Source organism: Ambystoma mexicanum, chromosome 7q, assembly GCF_040938575.1.
Source record: "Ambystoma mexicanum isolate Mex_15411 chromosome 7q, UKY_AmexF1_1, whole genome shotgun sequence".
Lineage (NCBI taxonomy): Eukaryota > Metazoa > Chordata > Amphibia > Caudata > Ambystomatidae > Ambystoma > Ambystoma mexicanum.
In genome coordinates, this window is record NC_090941.1 from 633,828,854 (window position 1) to 633,851,445 (window position 22,592).

At 42.9% G+C, this 22,592-nt stretch overlaps 1 protein-coding gene across 1 annotated transcript in view; it reads right to left on the reverse strand.

The window, feature by feature from the left end:
- The window catches only part of RXFP2 (relaxin family peptide receptor 2), a 1,759,299-nt gene that overhangs the window by 99,926 nt on the left and 1,636,781 nt on the right, over positions 1-22,592 (reverse strand). The window lies entirely within an intron of this gene.

The window sequence follows — 22,592 nt, forward strand, 5'->3', positions numbered from 1 at the left end:
TTCTGTGTTTTCTGGATCTCGAGGAAATATCATGATGTCAGTGTGTCTCCCAACAAGATCTGGACAGTTTTCAACTAAGCAAAAGAATAGCACTCTGACAAGCCTATTCGCTGCTTCTTCTTTTTGGGACATTTGTCTTCCTCGCTGTATTCCTGAAGCAAAAGAAACTGCTCGGCAATCACGATAAGCAGTCTCCTTATTGTCTTTTCGTTTTCAGGGTCTTGAAGGAATTCAATGATGTTAGTGAGCGTTCCCACTAACTATGGGTACGATCGCAATACTAACTTGTAGTATATTAAAACGTCCTTAGTGATGTCACTGCTGTGGGACACCATAAGTCAATCCAAATAATGTTCCTGTTTGAAAAGAGTCTGGATACTGTATTTTCTTCCAATGTGTGTGTCCTCGATAAAAATTTGGCATATCTTTTTCTCCTCAAGGCTTCAGTGTGCCTCAGTCCAAAGTTCAAAGTCAATAAACTAGGTTGTGGCTTCTACGTGCAATTTTTCCTCTTCACCTTGCAACTAGGATGCACAGAGTGTCCGTTTTTATGTCCTTATTCCCTTTTTTGCTCAGAGGAAATGTCCAAATTTAAGCCACAACTTGCACAAAAGTTCCTCGTCCTTCTTCCTTGTCATGGATCTCGTCTGGACGTGCTGTGGTTCTTCCCCGTTGTCTGTAGTCTCCACGCACTGGGGTGTGGGCAGGGGCCTTCTCCAATGTATGGCTTGATGTCACCCAGGAATATCCAAGCTCTTCTTCCCTGTAGCTTGACTGCAGAGGGTGTGACGTCCTCCACTCTGAATGGTCCGTTAAACCTTGGCTCATCCCACTTTTTTCTCGTGTGGTTTCTCACCAGGACCGTGTCCCCAGGGAACAGTTGTGGTAGATGTAAACCTTGAATTGGGTCCTTTGTAGCATCTCCTTCTGTGTTCTGTGCTGCCCTGCAACCTTATTGTCATCGCTGCAGCTGTCCTGAAATTACAGTAAGACAGGATGTCATGCAATTAAGTAATTTTGCATTTCTGATCCTAAAACTTCCCCTGTCACCTGAGCATCACCTCTAACTCTCTCGAGGGGTCAATGGTATGTGCATCCTTCTGCCTGTCCCTATTTCATGTGGCGTAAGATGGTGGTCAGAACCAGGCTGGTTTCTGAGCGCATTCAGTGCCAGTGGAAGGCAGTGCAGCCTCCCTTCTTTAGAGTAAGCTTCAACTTGGCTATCCTTTCCTTTAACAGGGCATTGAGCTTCTCACATATCCCATTACCTTGAAGATGATACACAGAAGAAAACTTTTGCTTTATACCAAGCAGCAAGCTAATCTGTTTGAATACTGCATTACAAAGTGAGGCCCATTATCTGACCTCATGACCTCACATACTCCCCATCTGGGAAATACCTCTCTCACCAGGAATTTGGCCGCACAGGTGGAGTCTGGGTGTGGACATGGACCTACTTCTATCCATCTAGAGAATGGACACACCACAGCAATTAGATACCTGTACCCGTTACATACTTGAATCATATCAACATAATCGACATCTAAGAGCTGAAAGGTCAATTGGGCCTTGGTTTAACTCCTCTAATTACTCATAGTGTATGCCCAGCCGTGAACTGTTAAAAAATGCAAAGTGCTCTGCCAGGTTCGGTATAAACCAGTCTTCAGTAATCATCGCTGCTAGACTCTTTTTTGTTATGTGCGCTGGATAATGCAACTGTTCCAGTGCTATCTTCAATAAGGCTGTCTTGTTGCCACAAGCTCTCGGAGGGGTTTAAAGAACACCCTCTCCACTTCCAAAGATTTTTTTCTTCCTGTGGTGCCTCCCATTGGAGTTCCATTAACTGGGATTGCCCCATGTTACTATAACCTTCAGGTTGACTTCGTGCAAAAATCATTCTCTCATGCACATCAGTTATTTCCAAATTCATTATTATTTCATCCTTGGCCGCCACACGTCTGCTGCTTGATTTCCACGTGAGATAAAATCTGTTCTTTTCGTGTGGGTGGCGCATTTCAGGACCGCTATGCCCACTGGGAGTTGTAGTGCCTTAATGAGCCTATCCAATAAGGCTGCGTGCTGCACTGGCTTGCTGTCCGCTCTGAGGTAGCCCCTCCTTTTCCAGCATGCTAGGCCTGCATTCACTGTTGATGTCACATAGGCAGAGTCACTGATTTTCGATAGCATGGATCAACGCCAATAATTCTGCAGCTTACACTGAATAATGAGATGGTAATTGTGCACTAATGAGTACTCGAAATTCTCCATTTGCAAAGTGCTTTATCACAGTGGTGCCTGTATATCTGTGCCCATCATTTTGATCGATTCTCAAAAAACCGTCAATGAAGATATTTTCTCCTTCTATCAATGCATTTTCTTTCCCTCTGGGAATCTCATCATAGAATTCTTCATAATTCGCGCAGTCATGGATCGTCTCTCCGTTAGTGACTGGTTCTGCTGTAAACATAGCTGGGTTCACTATTTTACATCGAATTATTCGAAATAGCAAATTGTGCATGCTCGACGAACAACATTATTGAGCATCCCATCACAATGGTTGTAGCCTTCTCTATAGCGAACGCTGCGGCAGCTAAACTTTGTTTGCATGGAAAGTGACCTCTCATAACTGGGTCCAAATTCCCACTGTAGTATGCCCGGGTCGTGTACCCCAATGTGGTTCTCTGTGTGAGTACTGCTGTCGTAACAATGCCATTCATGTGTGAAAATAGTTAGAGTTCCTCTGCATAGTTGGGAATTCCTAGAACTGGTGCCATGCAAATGGCCCTTTTTAGTTCGATAAATCCTTCTTCCATGGTTTCAGTCCATTAAATTTTTTCTTTGTCCCCTGTGCCTTCTTTAGGGCTTGTAACAAGGGCTTGGTATAAGAACTGTAGTCAAAGACCCATGCCCTGACATAATTGCATAATCCTAGAAAACTCTGCATCTGTTTTATTGTGTGTGGCTTGGCTGTGTTCAATATGGCTTCAGCCCTTTCAGGAGTAACCCTTTTCCCCTCATGTGAAATCAGCTGGCCTATGTACAGCACTTCTTGTTGACAGTATTGTAACTTCTCTTTGTCAACTTTATATCCCTTCTCAGCCAATATAGTTAATAGCTGAATAGAATCGTGTATGCACGGTTCCTCTGTCGTGCTGCAAATTGAGATGTCGTCCACATATTGCAAGACAACACTCTCTAGTGCACTATTTTATTTATTTATTTAATGTGATACACTTTACGTAATAAACTTTACACATAATCTAAACTTAAACATATACCAAGACCGTAATAATCAAATAATTAGCATAATACAACATACAGTACAATATAATACAACCTACAATCAATCCTGTAAAATACATATAATATTCTTAATAAAGATAAAAGACAAGGACAGAAGAATAAAAAGGGCAAAAGTAAAAGAGGAAAGGCAGACACACCCAATTCATCTTCAACCTTGTTTGTACAAATGAACACTGATTTTAATTGATCATCAAATCACCGAGGATCTCAAGATATTGTACTAGCGGCAAATCAGACGGAATCAGGGCAAATGTCTGTGCTGCCTCCTGTTACTTAAATATATAGGGCCTCATTACGACCCTGGCGGAAGACCATGGTGCTATTAGCACCATGGTCCATGCCAGTAAATTACCGACTCTGCCATGGAGAAAGGGGGAATTACCACCCCATTACAAGGTTGGCGGGGCGGTAATTCCCCTTCCTCCATGGCCCTCCCCCATTCCCATTTTTGCCCCATAGGGCTCAATGGGAATGGGGAAGGCACTAAGTACGGTGCCGCAAATTAGCACCAAGGTCCCTTTGCGGGTCCCTACTTTAATGGCTGGTCTATACCAGCCGTTAAGGTCGGGTCCCGCAAAGGGACCTCGTAATTAGGTGCTAATAGGTTAACGGCGCCACATCCTTTTACGGCGCCGTTAACCCATTACCACCTGGGTCTTAATGAGGCCCATAGTCCTTAGTCTACCACTTACAAAGGCACAAGCAGGATCTATCATATGATTTTATTTATTTGGATTTGTATAGCGCACATCTGCCCAGGGGCATCGTGGCGCTGAAAGCAATCTTACTTGTTACAGGCATACATGGTGTATATGCAGATACAGTGCAGAGCATTTTGCATATTTACATACAGTTGTGCTTATTTACATACAGTTGTGAAAATACAGTAGGATAGGTAAGAAGGGGTGGGGTTAGTTAAACATCGTGGTTTTGAGTACTCTGCGGAAGGTATGGTATGAGTTTTTGTTCCTTAGCGCGGTGGGGAGTGCGTTCCAGTTTTTGGGTGCTAAGAGTTGAAAGCTAGACCCTCCGGCTTTGCTTCTTTTGAATGTGGGTACATAGGTGATGATGTCTCGAGCACTATGTCCCACTTGCTATTCTAATCTTAATACCCAATATTTCTTCAATCCTTAGCCAGATATTATAAAGGGCAGTCAACACCCACAGACTCTAAGAGTTGATGCAGTGGTGTCAAAAGCATGAATCATTGATAGTTGCCAGGTCATGGGTATACTTCCCAATATGATGGTGAATTACATCTATCATGCTACCACATTGCATCAGCAAATGTCTGGCTGTCTCTAATACGTTACTTGCTTTGCATACGCGAAAAATACGTTGTTCCATTGGGATATGCTCTCTTCTGCCCATTACTATCATGGTCGGAAGCTGGTCCATCCTAAGTAGAAGTATAAAGCGTTGCAACCTTTTAGAGGGGCAAAGATTAAGATAAACCTGTGGTTACATGAAAGAATAAAGCCTGTACTGTACAAATTGATAGCTTTTCAGCGTGCTGAGCTGGGCAAAGTTCTCCAACCAATCCCACAACTCAACACGCTTGTCGAGTGCATTTTGCACCAGCTTTGAGTACACCCCTCCTCGCCAAGTCCAGCCTATGTCAGCTAAATATTTTGTCATCTTCACAGATGGAGAGCACGGATTTTGTTTCTTACATAGTTCCTGATAGATAATTGTTAATAGTGAGTTGTTTATTCCACTACACATCTTCAGGAAAAACCCTGATCTCTTTTTCATGACAATGGCTTTAAGCGAGGGCACTCCCAGTTCCAATCGTATAAGGGCCATAGGAACTCCCGGTGCTAAGCCAAGGGCACGCCACCAAAATTTCCCTTCGATGATCTGAAGCCAACTGAGATCTATATCAAAAAGTGCTTCTAGGCCATAGGTCATCATAGGGATAAATACTTGCAAATAAAGTTGGCGCGTATCCCATAGCATAAAGCCTCCCTGGTTCTTTGTAAAACTGGCAATTAAAGCTGTTACTTGTGCTGCTCGCGTAAAACGGGATTATTTGCAAGCCACACTTTCACCACTGGGCTCAAAATCAATTCCCAAATAGCGATATTGTGGCGCATATGAGATCTTGACTTTGCCCACCATGTGCCATCTGTCTGCATGATGGCATTACGGACCGGTTCTCCAGGATTTGTTCCCATTCGGCAGCATTTATTGGATTAACCAGTTGACCCTTTGTAGCCACCCTTGCTTCACCTAGAAGTGACCAAATACTGCAAGAGTTTTTAGTGCAAATGGTCTGTACTAATTTCTGTTATGCCTGAGTTCTTTCAGCAAATCGTATGTTTTTAATGATAGCTCTGTATTTATTTTTAATTTTCCTCGCAACAACCCATAGTTCTTCTGTGAGGCCTAGCTTTTTCTTGCTAATACGCATGTCCCTTCTAAGGTCTCTCTTAGCATCTCTAATCCTCTTGTTAAGCGGGAGTGTCCCACCCTCTGATCTAATCGTCCACCATGTAGGGGCCGATGCATGGGTGCTAGAAAAGACAGTGATCCAATTTTCTTTTAAATCAATGGACATGCCGTTAAAATCTGGTAAATGTGGCCATCTCTCAGTCGCAAGAGCTTCTTCCGCCTGATTTATATTCTTGGCAGACCACCTTATGCTTGTACCCGCTTTGTCTCTGCATACTGTACTCATATTACTCTTCTCAGATTCTCCTTGTAGGATATTTAGTACACAACAGAGTGCTGAATGGTCACTCCATTTGTTTGAGATGACTACCATATCATCTACACCCGATAGCATTTTTGGGCACATGAATATGTAATGAAGTGTACTACATGAAGACCCATTGGACCAAGCATGCTTCCGGGGATGGTCACTCAACGTATAACCATTAAGCATTTCTAAATCCCATTCTTCAAACAATTGTAGCCATCGTGGCCCCTCAATATCAATTTTAGTATGAGTCAGTAAGTGTTTCTCCCTCAGCTTGGAATTCTGTGGGTGTCTCCCTCCCTCACCAGCCATGTGGCAGTTAAAATCACCCACTACTATTACCGCCATATTTCCAGATGTGACTGACCAGGAGGCTAATAACTTGTGAAGGGCTTCTTGCAATAGATCTCTTATCGAGGCTTGAGGAGGGTTGTATATGTTTATCAGCAGAAATGTTTCCCCTTTTCCCTTGGGTCCATACTCAACCTCCACTGCAATCAAATTATTCTCTTGATTACAGATAATCCGCCTTGAAGTCAAGAAACTAGCAACCCCTATCAGCAGACCTCCAAAAGGTCTTCCTTTTTCACCCCTTCTAGCAAAAGATTGATAGTTCACATAACCATGTAATGTCAAGGTGTCCATCGCCCAAGTCTCTTGAAGACATATAAGACTATGGGCCTCATTACGAGTCTGGCGTAACCACGGCGTTAAAACTGCCTGGTTACCGCCGGAACTCATTTTAAAAATTCCGCCTCTGTGACTCCCGGAATTACCAGGGCATTACAGCCCTGGTGTCCCGGGAATTCCGGAGGCGGAATTCGGTAAATCCCCATTCCCATTGAGTCCCATCGACAGTTCCAAGATAACAGTAATACATTTCAGTGTTTGGTTAACACCTCAGGTAGGGATTCCGCCAGCCATTTTAGAACAAGTTGGACATCTGCAACTTCCACCTTCTTACCCTTAGGTACAATGGGACAATCCACTGGTTTTGACGGACCATCTATTTCTTCATATTCAAAAATAGGGTCAATTTCATCCAGATCTGCATCAATCTCTACGTCCACTACCCACAGCTCATCCCAATATTTCCTAATCGTCTGTGAAGTAGATGTAAATGGTCAGTGCATGGCTCCACAAACCGAAAATCATCCGGCTTCAAGACATGAAGTTCAGGCACTGAGTGCAGTCTTATCAGAAACTCTGATCGGGGCAGCCATCTGCGTTCACCATTTTTATATAGGTTCTTAATCAGAAAGATCTTGTTGGCTGAGATGTCGGTCCCAACCTTTTCTGACTTTATTGGTGGATTATTAACTTTGTCAGTGGCTTGCAAGAGTTGGGAACATTTATCCGGGCTCAAGGGTTGTCTTTCTTCCTCCAATTGATCTTCAGTCTCAAATCGTTCTCACTCTTCTACCTGTTCTTCCAATTCTTCCAATTCTTCTGAGGTCGGTATCCATCCTTCCGCTACCACCTGTTCTTCCCTTACTGGTCGTTCCACCTCTTCAGGCCGCTCTTTACTCTTGTCTTGATCGGTTATCAACCAGCTGGACAAACGATCATCTCCAGTACCATTCTTTTTCTTGGCTCTGGCCGCCCTTTTTTTGGCTTTTTTTGAACGACCACCAACTGTCGCTGATTCTCCCTCTACAGAGACCAGTGTGATGGTTTTCCTGTTCTTTAGCATCTTCTTAGCCATTTTATGCTGCTTTCGGGAGAAAAAGACCACCTTACTCTGGTCCAAAATTACAGAGGCTTCTTTATCTTATATGTTATTTATCTCATCCACCAGAACAATGGCTTCAGATAAATTTACTTCTGCCTCCACTTCCTCGTTACTTTCAAATACCCTGGCCGTAGTCAGTGAGTTAGTATTTGCTAAAAATTGCCCTGTCATTTGTAGCAATATCTTTAGGGCAAATTGTAAAGAAGTCACTGAAGATTGAATCTCTGCTATTTCGTTGGCTCCGGGGAACGGAGAGGTGAGATATTCTTCCTCCGTGTCAGGCGCATCCTCCATAGAGACCATTACCATATTTGGAGAGGCAGACAATCTACTCATCGAGACAGAGTGACCCAGTGCTCTTACTGGTGAGGCCAGAGGATTAATACCCTGTGGCAAACCGTTGTCTCCAGACAACCTGGGGAGTCATCCCCCTCTGTATACTCAAACAGAGTTCTAACAATGAATTATTGTCAATGTCGTCATAGTTTGATGAGCTCATTGGGTCGCCCCCTCCAGCATCCGGAAGTACAGATTCCACGATAATCATGGAATTAATTTGGGGGAAAGAAATCAGTAATTACCCCTTGGCCACGAAGGATGGACTTTTTAGCATTCTTCTTAATATTTCCCTTTGGACTTCCCATCTCCTTGCTCTGTAGAGCCTCTGCATCAAGTAGTTTCCTCGTCTTACATAGGTTATATTTTCTTTGTGCAGGCTTTTTCCCCGAAGGCATTCTGAATCAATGGATTGACCAGTGTAAAGATAGTAATTCAAACATACTTTTTTTGAGTAAAGTGCCCTCTCGTACACTCCCCTAAGCACACGTGTTAAACAGGGTGAGAATAGCTCAAACACACCCCAAAACTGGGCCTTAATAGAGCCCTTTCACTCAATGCTATCACTGTTTCACCAGTGTCAATCCTAATTCAATCTCCCAGTTAAAACTAATGGGCCCCACCCAGTGCAAGTCCACAAACAGCCATAGTAATCAATAATGCTGTCCTTTGGGCAGGACTTACGCCAGTACACCAGGGGAGCCCACAGCCACCAAAGAAAAACAGCCACAGATGAAAAACAGGCCAATAGGGAGCAGAGAGAAAGTGTTGAAATTGGTGTTCAGGGCAAGCCCCTATATTTGTCAGAATCACCACACAATACAGTAGCAGCTGATACCTTCACTGTGCGATGGGGCTAACACGAGGGGGCTGGACCGCTACCATTCCCGCAGCCGCAAATACTGAGACCCCCGTCAAAAACACATTGGGGTAGAACGCTGGTAACAGCCCGTGTTCCACCGCACTCCACCTTCCACAGTTCGCGGGTTTGCAGTGGCAGCCGTTCTCATATAGAGGCACACCGGATTGCAAAAGCCACGCAGGATTGCCAAAGCAGCAACGCAGTCCCAAACGCCTCCTGACCAGCACAAGGTCTGATCCTCCTCACACTAGAGAAAAGCACCTTACGCCAACGAGTCAAGCCGCACTGCAATAGAATGTCAGGCAAATCTTCCGGCAGCCGCTTCCGACTCAAAGCCTTGGAAGCACTATTGCTTAAGTCCATCTGTAGGACACTGTTGAAAGTCGAAGGAGACTTGCAGTACCCCTGAGGTAACCTTGTGCTTTTCAGATGCATTTATCTGAACGTGAATGACGTCAAATCTTGTGAGTCTTTGTGCAATGGGATTGAGGAAAATGCATTTTTCAAGTCAATCATCGTAAATATTTTTCCTCAATGGGTATACTACATAGGATTGTGGATGGGTTAGGGACTTGAGGGAACTCGGCCTCTACGATATCATTTGTTGGCCTTAGGTCCTGGATTAAATGCCAAGACCCTCCCTTTGATTTTTTAATAGGGTCCACCGCGGTATTGCATGACGACTCTGACATCACTAAGATGCCCTGCTCCATCATAGCGGAAAGTTTCTTGAAAATCCCTTCATATGCTTCTCTAGACATGAGATTTTGTCATGCTTTTGGTAAAATTGCTCCTGGTTTCAATTTAATCCTTACTGCTCCTACTCCTTTCAACAAGCCTACGTCATAAGGGCATGTGGTCCACACTGAGACAGGCACCTGGGCCATGTTGTCATCAAAATATTCAGGACGTTTTTGTGCCAGCATCATTTTCTGGGGCACTTTTTTTTTAATCATTTTCACCCAATAAATGAGATTAACTTCAACTGCTGTTTCATCTACACCTGTTTGTCAAACAGATTGTCAGCAGTGACATCAGTCAATCTGTACCCTTCCTCAATGGCGATTACTGCACACCATTGTCTGCCTTTGTCATCACAACCTTCAATCAGTGCCATTTTCCCTCACACTATGGCTATGAGTATTGCCAAGGGAAATACTTGTACCTTTTCCTCATGCATAGGTATTCTTGGCCTAAATAAAAACTCATCGGGGGTTCTTATGATTTTGTCTGCAAGGCCTGGTATTTGCATTCCATTCATCAATATTTCTGGTTCCAATGGAACAGCTCTCATAGCTGTTTGTCCTGCGTATGCTCTAATCATTTCGCATACGTTCAAATAATGCTTTCCTAGAGTCGAACGTACTATGCCCTTCTCCGTGAATGCGATTGTCATGTTCAACTTTGTCATTAGCTCTCCTCCCAATATATTTACTGGTGTTTGCCTTGAATATAGCAGTGGCACATTCATGTCACATTTTCCTATAGACACTGGAAGTTCTTTTGTAAAAGGAACACAACTTGTTGCTCCTGTGCAGCCCTGAGTATTTATGGCATCACTGGACAAGGAAAACTTGCCTTCACGTATACACGAGTGTGTTGCCCCAGTGTCAACTAAGAAGGAATATTCTTTATCCCCTTTAATGACATCTACCCTTGGTTCCTCATGAGGGTTTGGTGTCACTGATAGTATAGAACACATCAGGTTTCCCAGTGAGCTGTTCTAATCCATATATAAATTTGTCCCATGCTGAGTGAATAGACTTCCTCCATCACCAGTGTTATTTCTCCTTCCAGAATTCAGTACCTATCCTGTACTTGTTATCTGTGACAGTTGCATCGGTGACTGTTGAGACTGTCCTTTCAGAAAATTTGACATATTCTGAGATTGCAAGCTTTGTTGTGCTCCTGGCGCTTGCTGTTGCACTGTGTGATTTTGTGCAACTCCATTTGCACTTTGCTGTAAAAACATAGGTGGATTCACCATCCCTACTCTTGTTCCTTGGTCATTTTGCACCATGCCTTGACTTCTGCATGTGCGTGCTAGATGTTCTGTCATCCCACACGTCCAACATATTGGCGATGGTCTGATTATTTGGCCATTTGACATGTCCTGATTGCCGTTTTGTATGTTTTGCAAACCTCCCTGATTACCTTGGAAATCTCTGATTGCTCTGGAAATCTCTTCCTCGAAAGCCTCTCCCTCTGGGATAAAATCCATTATTGCCCTGATTAAACTGCTCTGGATTATTGACCTGCTGTATGTTGGTTCTGTCTGTTCTAGTTATCATTGCTCCTTCAATGGCATAATTTGACACTCTTTCTGCACTAATTTTGCCTCTTCAGCTTTTCGTGCAGCCTCTTTTTTGCGATTTTTCTTTTGCAGTAGCCTGCAATAGTGAGCTATGGTCAACTGTATTTCAGACCACGGTTTGGCCTCGATTTCTACCAATTTCTTGAACTGCTTCTGTACCTGATCTGGCAGCCCTTGGCATAATATATGGTAAAACACGGGTATAGATTTCCCCCACGATTCCCGTGTTTCCAACACCCATGTGTCTTGGAAATTCTGAATGTAAGCAAATGATCCACTGATTCCTTCATTTTACGTGTCACTATAGCCCCCATGTCAGAATTATCTTGGTATAGCAATGCTTTCCATACTGCAGCTCTGCAATTGTTAAATGGAGCTCCATCATGCGCAGTATTAACTGTAGTCACGCCAGGATAACATGTTCCTGTCCACACATCGTCAACTCTATCACCAAGTATGGTGATTAAAAGACCCTTGATGTCCCTGATAGCTAACGCGTTCCCTCCTGTTATTTTTTCAAACTCATGTATCCATATTCCGGCTCCCCATCTTAACATTGGAAGCTTATTTTTCAGATTTTCTTGATCCATGTGTGGCCAGGGTATACACTGTGGCCTTGTTCCTCCTTTTTCGAGCAACGGGAATTGTAACACATGGCACTCCTTTTCTTCTCTCATCATTTTCCTATCCACTTCAGGGGTAATATTCCTGCATCGCCGTCTACCTGGCAATGTCCTTAATATGCTCACATAGGGTGGTGGAGGCTCCCCCTCTGACCGTAAGATACTCCTTCATGTCGGTCTGATTGTGTGGCTGACTCTGATGCCTTAAGTGCAGATCTACTAGAATCTGACCATCTTATTCCTTTTCCTACAGAGAAACATTTTTCGCGTCTTCTCTCATCTTCCTTTTCTTCAAATTCCTCTCTTTATGCGCCTGATATTGTCTGTGCCCAACTCGTGCAACTCCTCTTATCTTCCTCATTTAGTGTCAACCTATCTAGGGACACCTCTCTATTTCTGCTACTTCGGGAGGTGTCCTCAGTGTCATACAACTGAGTGCTCTCAAGACGTTCGTCATCTCTTCTCCCTTGGGGTACCTGTTCTAGCCCCATTTCATCATATATTCTATCGATCGTTTATCCGATGCTTTTGGTGTCAAAGTCATCTTTCATATTTGCCTTAGACCTGCCTGGTACTGAATTGTACTCAGGAAAGAATTCTTCTATGTCCTCCCAGTCTACCACTGGATCGGGTTTCTTAACCTCTCTTTCTAGATTTTCGGGTTCATGCGCCCTCTGTCTTCACTTGCATTCTATGTCATCATCGTACTCTCTGCACTTCTTCGCTTCCTCTATGACCCTATCTTCTTCCTGTTTCTTCGCATCTCTACGTTCATTTGCCCTTTGTATTTCCTCATCCCTTCATCTCTTTATTCTCTTTTCCTGTATTTTTTGTTCTTTTCCCTCTATTCTTCATTGTTCCTGCCTGTCCTGATCATTAGCTGCTCTTGGCTTATGATCACGTTTACTTTCTTGCTCTTCGCGATGCAGCTGCTCTTGTCTTTGTCTATTTTATTTCCCAATTCTTTCGTCTCTCAATCCTTTTTCCTTTTTCTCCTCTTTCCTTTTTGACTTTTTCTCCTCTTTCCGTTTTGAATCGCCTGACTCTTGCTTTTGTCTCACGTCCTCAATGCCTTTACCATCGAGTTTCAATAAAATCTGACCTCCCATCTATTCGTTCTGTGTGAATGCCATCTCATCAGTTGTGTCCTCATCTCCTTTCCATCTCTTTCCCTCTCTATCTGTATCTAGAGATGCACTTGCTTGTGCTTGATCTCCTTTTTCTTTCTCGCGCCTCTCCTTGTCCCTCAGGACTTTGAGGTGATATCTCTATCTCTGTCTTCGTCTGGGTTTTTGTCACTACTTTGCGTAGGTGACTCATACGCCGGGTTGCTATATCCCGTGGCTGCTTAAAGTTCCCTCAATGGGTATAATCCTTCATCTTTACTGGCTTTGCTTTTTGTTTCAGACAGGGCGGGTGGTGCAGAAGGCGTTTCACGCCCCTCTGTGCATATGTTAAGTTTCCAGTCTAACGGTGACTCCTCCTACTTTTCCTCTTGGTACATCTTCCAAAGCTCTGGACTAGCTAGGCGTTTATCTAACTTTTTGCCAGTATATGTGGCATGCAAATATGTCGTCATGTGTTGCAGGATCGTTTTAGATAGCGATCCACCCTGGGGCCATGGCATAAATATTTTGTGGCAGTTCCTTTAACCCATTCTGCACTGTAGTCTTTCAGCTTAGGTGCATGTTTTGGCAACTGTTTGCACAAGTGTTCTAATGGTGTAACTTCTTCCATGCTTAAATCTGTTTACCTTCTCCTCATATAAAACTTTGTTATGCTTCACGTTTCTTAAACAAAACCAACAATATGAGCGAGCTCCAATTCAATTTTTTCACAAAAAATTTCTTTTTACCTTTTTCATCCTGGCTATACAATTGCACAATTTTCATGCTAATCCCCCCAAAAATGTTCTTACCTCGTGACGTCAGAAAAAAGAAAAACACAAGACAGACGTGACAGACTAGAAAGACTCCAGCCGGCTACATGAATCTCATGCCCCTATCACTATTCCGACATGGAATGTTAGCCCATCCCTTTCAAAACGTCTTTTTAATCATTTTGGTCTCCGATGGCGTCCTATTTTTTCAGGACTTTGAATGCAGGCTTCTTCTAGTGCTATATTAAAGTGTAGGTATCTGGGCATACCCTCTAGTCCGGGTATCCTCCCGGTATCCTGTCTCTGGCTCGGGTATCCTTCGGGTATCCTCTCTCTAGCTCGGGTATCCACCCGGTATATCTCTATTGCTCTGGTACCCTCGAGTCAATATTTCTTTTCCCTTATATATACATTATAGTCTTTTTCACTCACCGTTCGCATCTTGTTCCTCGCTGGATGCTCAGGATCACCGCCTTCGTTACCGCCTCTCCTTGCTGTTCGTCTGGTCAGCTGCTCGTAAAAGTGGGAAGGGGTTTGTGGGAGAAAGCATAGGTTCCTTCAGACCTCAACCAGCTGGGTTTACACTTTAGACTATCCACTAACTACAGCGAGCCTCTCTGTCTATTTAGCCGGATGGTAAAGGACTTGTGAAATTGCTGAGAACTTAGAATTACTTATGTCGATGGTCAATGGGTGTCTTATTTAATCGATAATCGATAACCATCCTCTGCTACCAAGTGTGCAGTAGGATCCCAGCTGGCCCATAGAGCTGTGGGTTTCTCAAAAGCACTTTAAGATGAGCCACAGCACCATCGAGAGGGATGGGGATGCAGATTAATACTCTTGCATCAAATCAATAATGACAACTCGATAGTTTGGCAAAGGGAGTCAGTTTAATGATAAGAACAAAAAACGGGGAGTTTATGAATATCAGCAATCGCTCGATCTTCCTTCTGGCTTTAACTCCAATTAATTTCATATAAAACACATCATTTATACCAAAAACTCGTCATCACTGACGTGTAATATCTCAAAACTTAGCATGCAACTTGATTGTTTCTAGGAAGGTAACTTTAATATAGGTACTACATCTGTATATGGTAACGAAGTGAGGGGATTGGATAAAGCATGTCTGGTGGGGCATCTAAGCCCTCCTTCAAAATGGCTACTGTAGACGTCACTAAAAGTACAATGTCTCATTGGTTCTACTAACTATAGGACCCTAGATTACTTAGTCCACTATGAGTGGGTTGGCATCAACCCCACTCATAATATTCCACTTGCTTAGCAGCTTGCAGAATAGCCGGCCAGGTGCAGGAAGTTTGTCTGTACCCCCAGCCTCCCTCCAATTATTGCTACAATCAATTATCACCTAAGTGGTCATGTGTCAATTATTTGTTTGTGGTTGGCCTCGAGACTGCTTCTTGGTCTGGAAAAGTTAAGACATCTGTGCATGGCACAAGTCCATGCTTAGGTGTGAAAGTTTCATCCCTTCTCACTCGTCTGGTCACATGATTCAGATACTGTGAAATCATCTTATTCTTTATGCAGTTTGTGTATTTGATTTAATTATGCCAGCCATCTGCCATCTGTGGCTTATCTTGACCTTTCTGCACAGGATACTCTGTTCTTCTTCTCATTAATTGTATCAACTGTGGGTCTCTTTCAGCCGATACGACCTTGGCTCCTTGGCATGATTTGCCTTTGTCTGAGTTTCTCTCTGTCTTTAATTCTCGATTTGTTCACTGCGAAGCTCTGCTCTTGAAACCTTTAGTAACCTTTGGTCCATTCTGCTCTTGTGCATAGCGGAAGTATACGTATATAAAGTACTCCTTTTGAGGTATATATGTATAGGTGGCACATGCTGCAATCTGTCTTACTACTAAGCATAAGCAAACCTCACAAATTCTTGCTTCTTGCGGTTCCTTGCATATGTACACGTTTAAACTGGCTGACTATCTTCATCATGCTCATGGCATAAGTTTCTGACATTTGACATCAATTATTTCACTTTAGACTCAGGATGTCACTTATCCATGGTGTTTCGTCTCTTTTCCTCATTCACAGGTCATTACATCTTCTAAATGTGAGTCAGTCCGGGTTCTTGTGACATCACCATTCGTCTACTTTTAGTATCTTCTTGGCTTCTTCAGGTATTGCATTTTGACAATCGTCATTCTCTCTCAGGTTTTCTTAGGTGTCAGTCCTTCAACAGGCGCTGTTCCACTGTGGCTCTCTGCTAGTTTATTTGCTCACCATAGGTCACATATTTTGGTATGAACATTCCTGGTACTTCAAAATGGGCGGTTGGAGTGAGAATCATGCTTGGTACCTCCTCTACACTCTTATCCAGAGTCTCTTTGTGCCAAAATGAAGAGGACCCAATGGGAGATCTGCTCACAAACACACACTCCATGGGCCTCATTACGACCCTGGCGGTAAGGGGTTAACGCCAGCGTTAGCTGCGCCGACCCCTTACCGCCAATTACGAGGTCCCTTAGCGCCATGGCGCTTTTAACACCTGCTTTTAGCAGGTGTTAAAATCCATGGCGCTAAGGGACCATGGAGTTAATTACGCCACCGTAATTTACGGTGGCGTAATTAACGCCTTCCCCACTCCCATTATGCCCTATGGGGCAAAAATGGGAATGGGGAAGGGTAAATGGGGATTGGGGATTTACCGCCCCGCCGACCTCGGAATGGGGCGGTAAGTCCGCCAACCACCATGGCGTAAACGTAGTTTACGCCATGGTGGTAAAGTCACGGCCCAGGCGGTAACTTACCGCCTGGGTCGTAATGAGGCCCCATATGTGGACCAATCACAGACCACAGTGGTCCCAGGCATTCACAGCACTCCAGACTCTCTGGCACCCAGGATGTGTATTGGGGACAGACACCCCAGCCCACATCCTTGAGGCACACAAACAAGGCATGCAGAAGCCTGCGAAAGCTTGGCGTTTTGTGGGCAACTGCGTGACCAAATAAGGACTGACCCGGGTTGGATCATTCTGGAGAATATAAAGAGGCAAGATGGCTAAAGGAAAGGACAAAGAACCTTGTGGCATGGTCATTTTGGAGACTAGCAAAAGAAAATATAGTGTCAAAGGTTACCCTTGTCATTGGCGCACAGGAGGTGAACCCGTATTACAGTGTGGCTAGATTGGTATATACTAGCCTAAGAGATCACAAAAAGTAGAATTATCATAAAACACAGTTTAATTGAACGATAAACATACATTTTAAAATAGGTATCTACCTATCTGGTAACAATAAAATGCAAAAAACAGGTAAACATGCATATTTGCGTGTTAGTAACAGAGCGACTGCAGTTTCACGTACTGCTGCATAGGTAGAGGCACGTAATCATTGTCAACCAATCTAGCCTAAACTACGGGTTTACCTCCTGTGCACTAATGACAAGGATAGCCTTTGACTCTATATTTTCTTTTGCTAGTCTCCTCTAACCCTCTAGAGTCAGGCCCCCATACAAAAAAGAGGGTTTTCTGTCCCACCCCTATATATATGCTTTCAAATGGCCATTTTGGAGCCAGGCCACCTATTCGTGCTAAATGCGGTAATCGTGGTTTAAATGGCAGGAAAGGGTTAAAATAATATGAAAAGATAAGCTGCCACCAGCCCTGTCCATGACACATCTGCGCATCTCCTAAAAAGTCCTTCGGGAGTATCTGGGGCCTTTGGAAATGACTAAGAGACCCAAGTGCACTGTACTGGAAGGTACATTTTGCACTTGTTACAAGTTGCAGAAAAGTTGCAACATTGAAAAGGGACTAAGGGAAACAAAGTCTCCCAGTACTGACTGTTTTAAGGGCATGTCATTTTCCCCATTAAAAGTGAGCGAAAGCCCAGAGGAGTGAAGCTGAAGGCTGTGCTTCTCTGGCAAAGTCCGTATATGGTGTTTAAACAGCAGCAAAACGTTTGGGGGTGTACAACTGGAAGAAAATACATATAAAAATGAAATTTTTCCTAACACTTATCAACCTTCCTTCTGGGTCACCAGCATTCCTTTTTACTCATCGAATGGTTCCGCTAAACTTTCCTTCCACCATAAGTACATATCTTAAACAACCCCTGACTTCTCACTACAGTACTTTTTTGGTTTTTGGGGAATTTGGTGTGGAGTTTTGTTATATTTTATCATAGACGATTTTTTATTAATTCTCATTCAAAGTGTTATGTTATGCTAGTGGGATTTATATTTTGCACCACGGCTATTAGTATGGTCTCCAAGCGTGTTTTTCCTTCTGGATATGTGTAAAAACGTAGAACCTAAACACTGAAAATATCAATGCTTCTTGTTCCATTTTGTAATTTGGAAAATTCCACTTTAATCTGTCACTGTCAAGAACACTATAGAGTTCTTGTTTTTGCATGTTTTATTTCAAATTGCAACATCTATGGTCGAGATTTAAGGCAAGGACCTGTACAATTTGTGTAATTTTAAAAATACGTGTAGCCTATTAAAATGCTGCACATGTTGCTGAATTTCTGTTGTCAATGTGCACATGTTCTCGGGCTGGTGTTTTGAAGACCCTGACAAAAAACTGATATTCCAGCAATGTATTAAGACTGAGCAGATCATCTGAGTATGTTGAGGGATATATTGTAAACTGATTATTGTAAGAGCTACACTTTGAATCTCACAAACATTTACTCCAGCCAGTTTCTTCCCTTTGCAGAAGAACATATCCTCAAAAGAAAGACTTCCTTCTAAATATGTAAACTTATACAGGTCTATATCCTCAGTTTATGGGATGGCAGACAATGGGTATTCTAGACCTTGGCATTGCAAAGGCAGTAGAGAGATGGAAAGGTTATGATACTAATCATTTTTATTTATGCAATATGTCATATTTTGAGAGGGTGTGTACAATGGCAGACCTCTCACCCATCGGTCAGTGCAAACAAGTATGTTTGCCTAATCCAAAAGAAATCCCCATTGGGTCATCAACTGTTATTTATTTATAATGTAATGTTCTGTATTTGTGACTACCAGAATGCTGAACAAGTCCCCTTTTCCCAGGCAGGATGCATTTCAAATCAGTGCTGGGTGTAAGAAAACTGTGTATAATGCTGGAAGACATTCCCCTAACGTTCACTTGTTTTAATTGGTATTGAAAGTGTCATTTGCTCGCATCATATGTGTAAGGGACAGAGGTAGGCCTTTGAAACACGACACTGACAGATGTTTTGCTTTTGGACATTCTGACAATTTCACTCGTTTTCTTTTAGGCAGGAAAACCCCTCTTAGCTTTAAGGACAGAGAGGCCTTTTTCCAACACTTTCTTGATTAATAAATGTCTGTACGCAAAAATATGCCACCAATGTGGCTGAGCCTTATTTCTGCACCCTTACAATATACAGAACACTTCATCCTTCACCACAATGCCATGAATAATCTCCCTTCTTCCAGGAGTCACATTCCCGCTCTCAGTAGAAAGTGTGCTTTTCAATCAGCGGCTTCACTTTATTTAATTTTGGCAAGACACTTTTCTGCCTCAGCACATAAATTCAGATATTCAGTTTACATTCAGCACCCCTCTGCTTTAAGGTAGGGTCTGAATAATGGTGAACAGTTAGGAATTTTGTTTTGGCAAATATGTCCCTTCCCTTTAGGACATTTTGGGGTTAGCAATGAGGAATGGGAGTACCCAATTACTTTAACATACTATATTTTTATCCACACTGGAAGCAATGTTGTTGATTTTGAACTTCAACAAAATCACCCCATGTTAGTTGGCTATAGAGGAATTACTTAAGTTATTAATTAGTAAACATAATAAGGATCTACTTAGTCTGCCCACCCAATCCATAAGGGAAGACATTAAATCAAACAGATACCACAACACTTGGTTTGGTTGGCCAGGCTTACTTACACAATACCTCTGGGTTTGGGCCCAGGAAAAAGACAACATCTCCTAGATCATCTCATGGTGAAAGGATTGAGATCTGATCAGACTCCAACCTCAGTCATAGGTAGCCTCCACCATCAATCCCCTTGGTTTTCCTCTCCTTGTATGAATCCCAGCTTCTGTTTTTCTCTGATTTCCTCCAATTCCTGTCTCCCAGGCAAAATGTTAATACTCCACCAATTTTTCCAGCAGTCCCCCTCAGATGACATAGGAAAGCGCTGTCCTTTTGCCATTGTGCGTCACCTTCTAAATCTTTAACCACTCCCCAAATTATCTAAATTATCAGGTGCCAGCTCATTGGTTAGTGATTTGGATTGTACATCTATTTCCCATGCCCTTATCCCAGGCCTAGCCCCTTTTCTTTGATTGGTCCCTTCAGTTATCAAGCTCGAATAATTCTGGGAGGAAACAGTCCATCCACGTGAAATTACATGGGTCTGCTTATCTCCTGATGGAGTGGAAGACATCTCCACCCACTCTCTCATGTAACTCTATCTGGTGCCAGTCAAATGTCATCTGCTCAGGGAGAGAGAGCACAATGTGTGTTTTAATTCCAAGTATTTTAGAAAGTTCAACCCATTAAGGGCTGGCTCTCTGTTTGCACAGCTGTTTTACTTCACCCCAATAAACTCCTTGGTTTTGTATGAGTGTAGCCCCCTTTCTGGCCCTGAAAGCTTCCAAGAGATTTCTAAATGAACAGGGGAGCATAACTGGAACCTTGCATCTGATGGGGAAAGGTGTGCAGTGACTGGGCTTTGCATCTCAGTGAGTGTTAAAGTCAGCTCAAATGAACAGAAATCTGTACCTGAAATGTCACAATTTCTCTCTTTATACAGGAGGCCTGCATCAATATCCTACAGCACACCAACTTTGTTTTTCTCCTACACCATGTCATCAATTTCCATCTTTAATTACACTTTATATTAAACTGGCACAGGCACTGAAGTTTCACTGGTAAACAGTTCCTTTCAGCCCAGCTGCAATTGTCTTCATTTTTATGGCAGTTTTTCTCTTTGTCTCCATAGCGTGTAATAGAAAATAGGCCTCATTTCTTTCACTTAATTTTAGTCTTCCTGTTTCTGACAGCACTGTTGGTGTATTTGGCAGTGTTGAACAACATTCCATGCTTGTCTTTCAGTCTGCTAATCAAAAGTATGCTTTCAAATTCCAGGACAGTATTTCTGCATTTCTAGGCCCCAGTCAGCCAAACACAGTTTCTTTTTGTCTTGAGGCTACCTTTAAATCCCACATTAAATAGAGATGTCTTCAAGATAGGAAATGGTGTGTGTGCTCTATTAAAGTTAACTGCCACATCAAAACAGTCAGACAGGTCCTATTGCTACAATAGAACACAACACACAAAAAACAAAGAAGAGACCATAATGTGAACCTTCAATAAATCTATCGAAACGGGTGGCAACTATCATTACCCTGAACCAAAACACTAGATAGAAACCAAGTTGAAAATGGAAGGGGGTCCAGGACTGAGGACTAATCAGGGAGACTAACAGGACACATACAGAGAATGCAGGATAAACCTAGCTAACAGTATCCAAGATTCTGAGAAAACAGGGGCGCTCTGGCAGAAAATCCCAAAGACTCCCCAGAATGCAATCATAAGTGGGAGGACACAGGAATTGCTGATAGTCAACAGTGCTATCAAACCACACTTTCTGGAAAAAGTGAAATAGCTGGCTATGAAACGGCACAGGGAGATGGGGTTGATTGGGCAAACCACAAAAACAAATCTCCCCATGAAGTTGCACCAAGTCAAAACAAGAAAAAATAAACAGTCCAAGAGCAGCCTTCACATTTTCCTAGTCTCTGGTAACCAGATATGTCCAATTCACTGTGTCACACGCTGTACATTCCTGGTCGTCCGTTTGACAAATCATTGGCATTGGCTGCTTAAATCCAATCTGTTCACTTTATATTAACTACGATTTAAGGAACCAGAATGCACTGCAGTAGTTAATTAAAAGAATAATGGAGAAGTGTCCGGATGATATGTACTCTTATGGTCACACTACCCTTGTAGAGAGCAGGCAGCTAGAATATGATCTAGAAGCAAACACAGCTTCTTGCGGTTTTGCCAGTGAATAAGAATAAAGCAAACTCAATCTCATTTAGTCGGTAAACACGCATGGGTGTGCCACTTGCAAACAGCCCAAGCAAACGCTGGCTTGGTGGATTGAATGAACCAGCAAACTCCAGCAGGGGTTCTGCACTGGGCTTGACAATATGAAACCTGAAGTATACATTCTGCAGATGGTCTTAACAAGCCAATTGATGACACGTGTCCTCAGCCAAAGCGCACATGTACTGCTCCGAACCTGGGTCTGACTGATCGCTTTCCCTACAACACTCCACGCTGTGTCCCCAGACTCACACACCCAGTCTCCCATTGGGTAGGTGTGGCTTAGGGTCACGACTTGCACAGAGGTAGTGACTCACACACAGGAGAGGCAATACTAAGCTATCATCCTTTGAGGAAGCCTAAGCAGACTCTAAATGACTTGAATTATGATTTTTAAAAGCGTTTTGTTTGCCTGTTGCTTGGTACATTGATGTTTGTTTTACTTTTGTGCTGCATTACATTGCGTTCAAATAATGAAGTAACTAGGATATACATTTCAAGAGCAGCAGCTTTGAAAGGGTGTGCATGCCTTACAATGGTCTTTACGGCAGTAAACAAATCAGAACTCATTTTAACCTTGCTTATATGTCACCCCCTATAAACAGCACATTTCATAGTTCAGCATGTTACCTAATGAAAAAATATATGAAAAATGGACTCCCTTGGTACAAGTAGATAATTTTTACTGTTATGAATTAATCAGAGCAAAATGTAATTATTCATGTTTCTCAGGAAAATCTTATATTTGGTGTCTCAAAATGAAATAATATCCTTC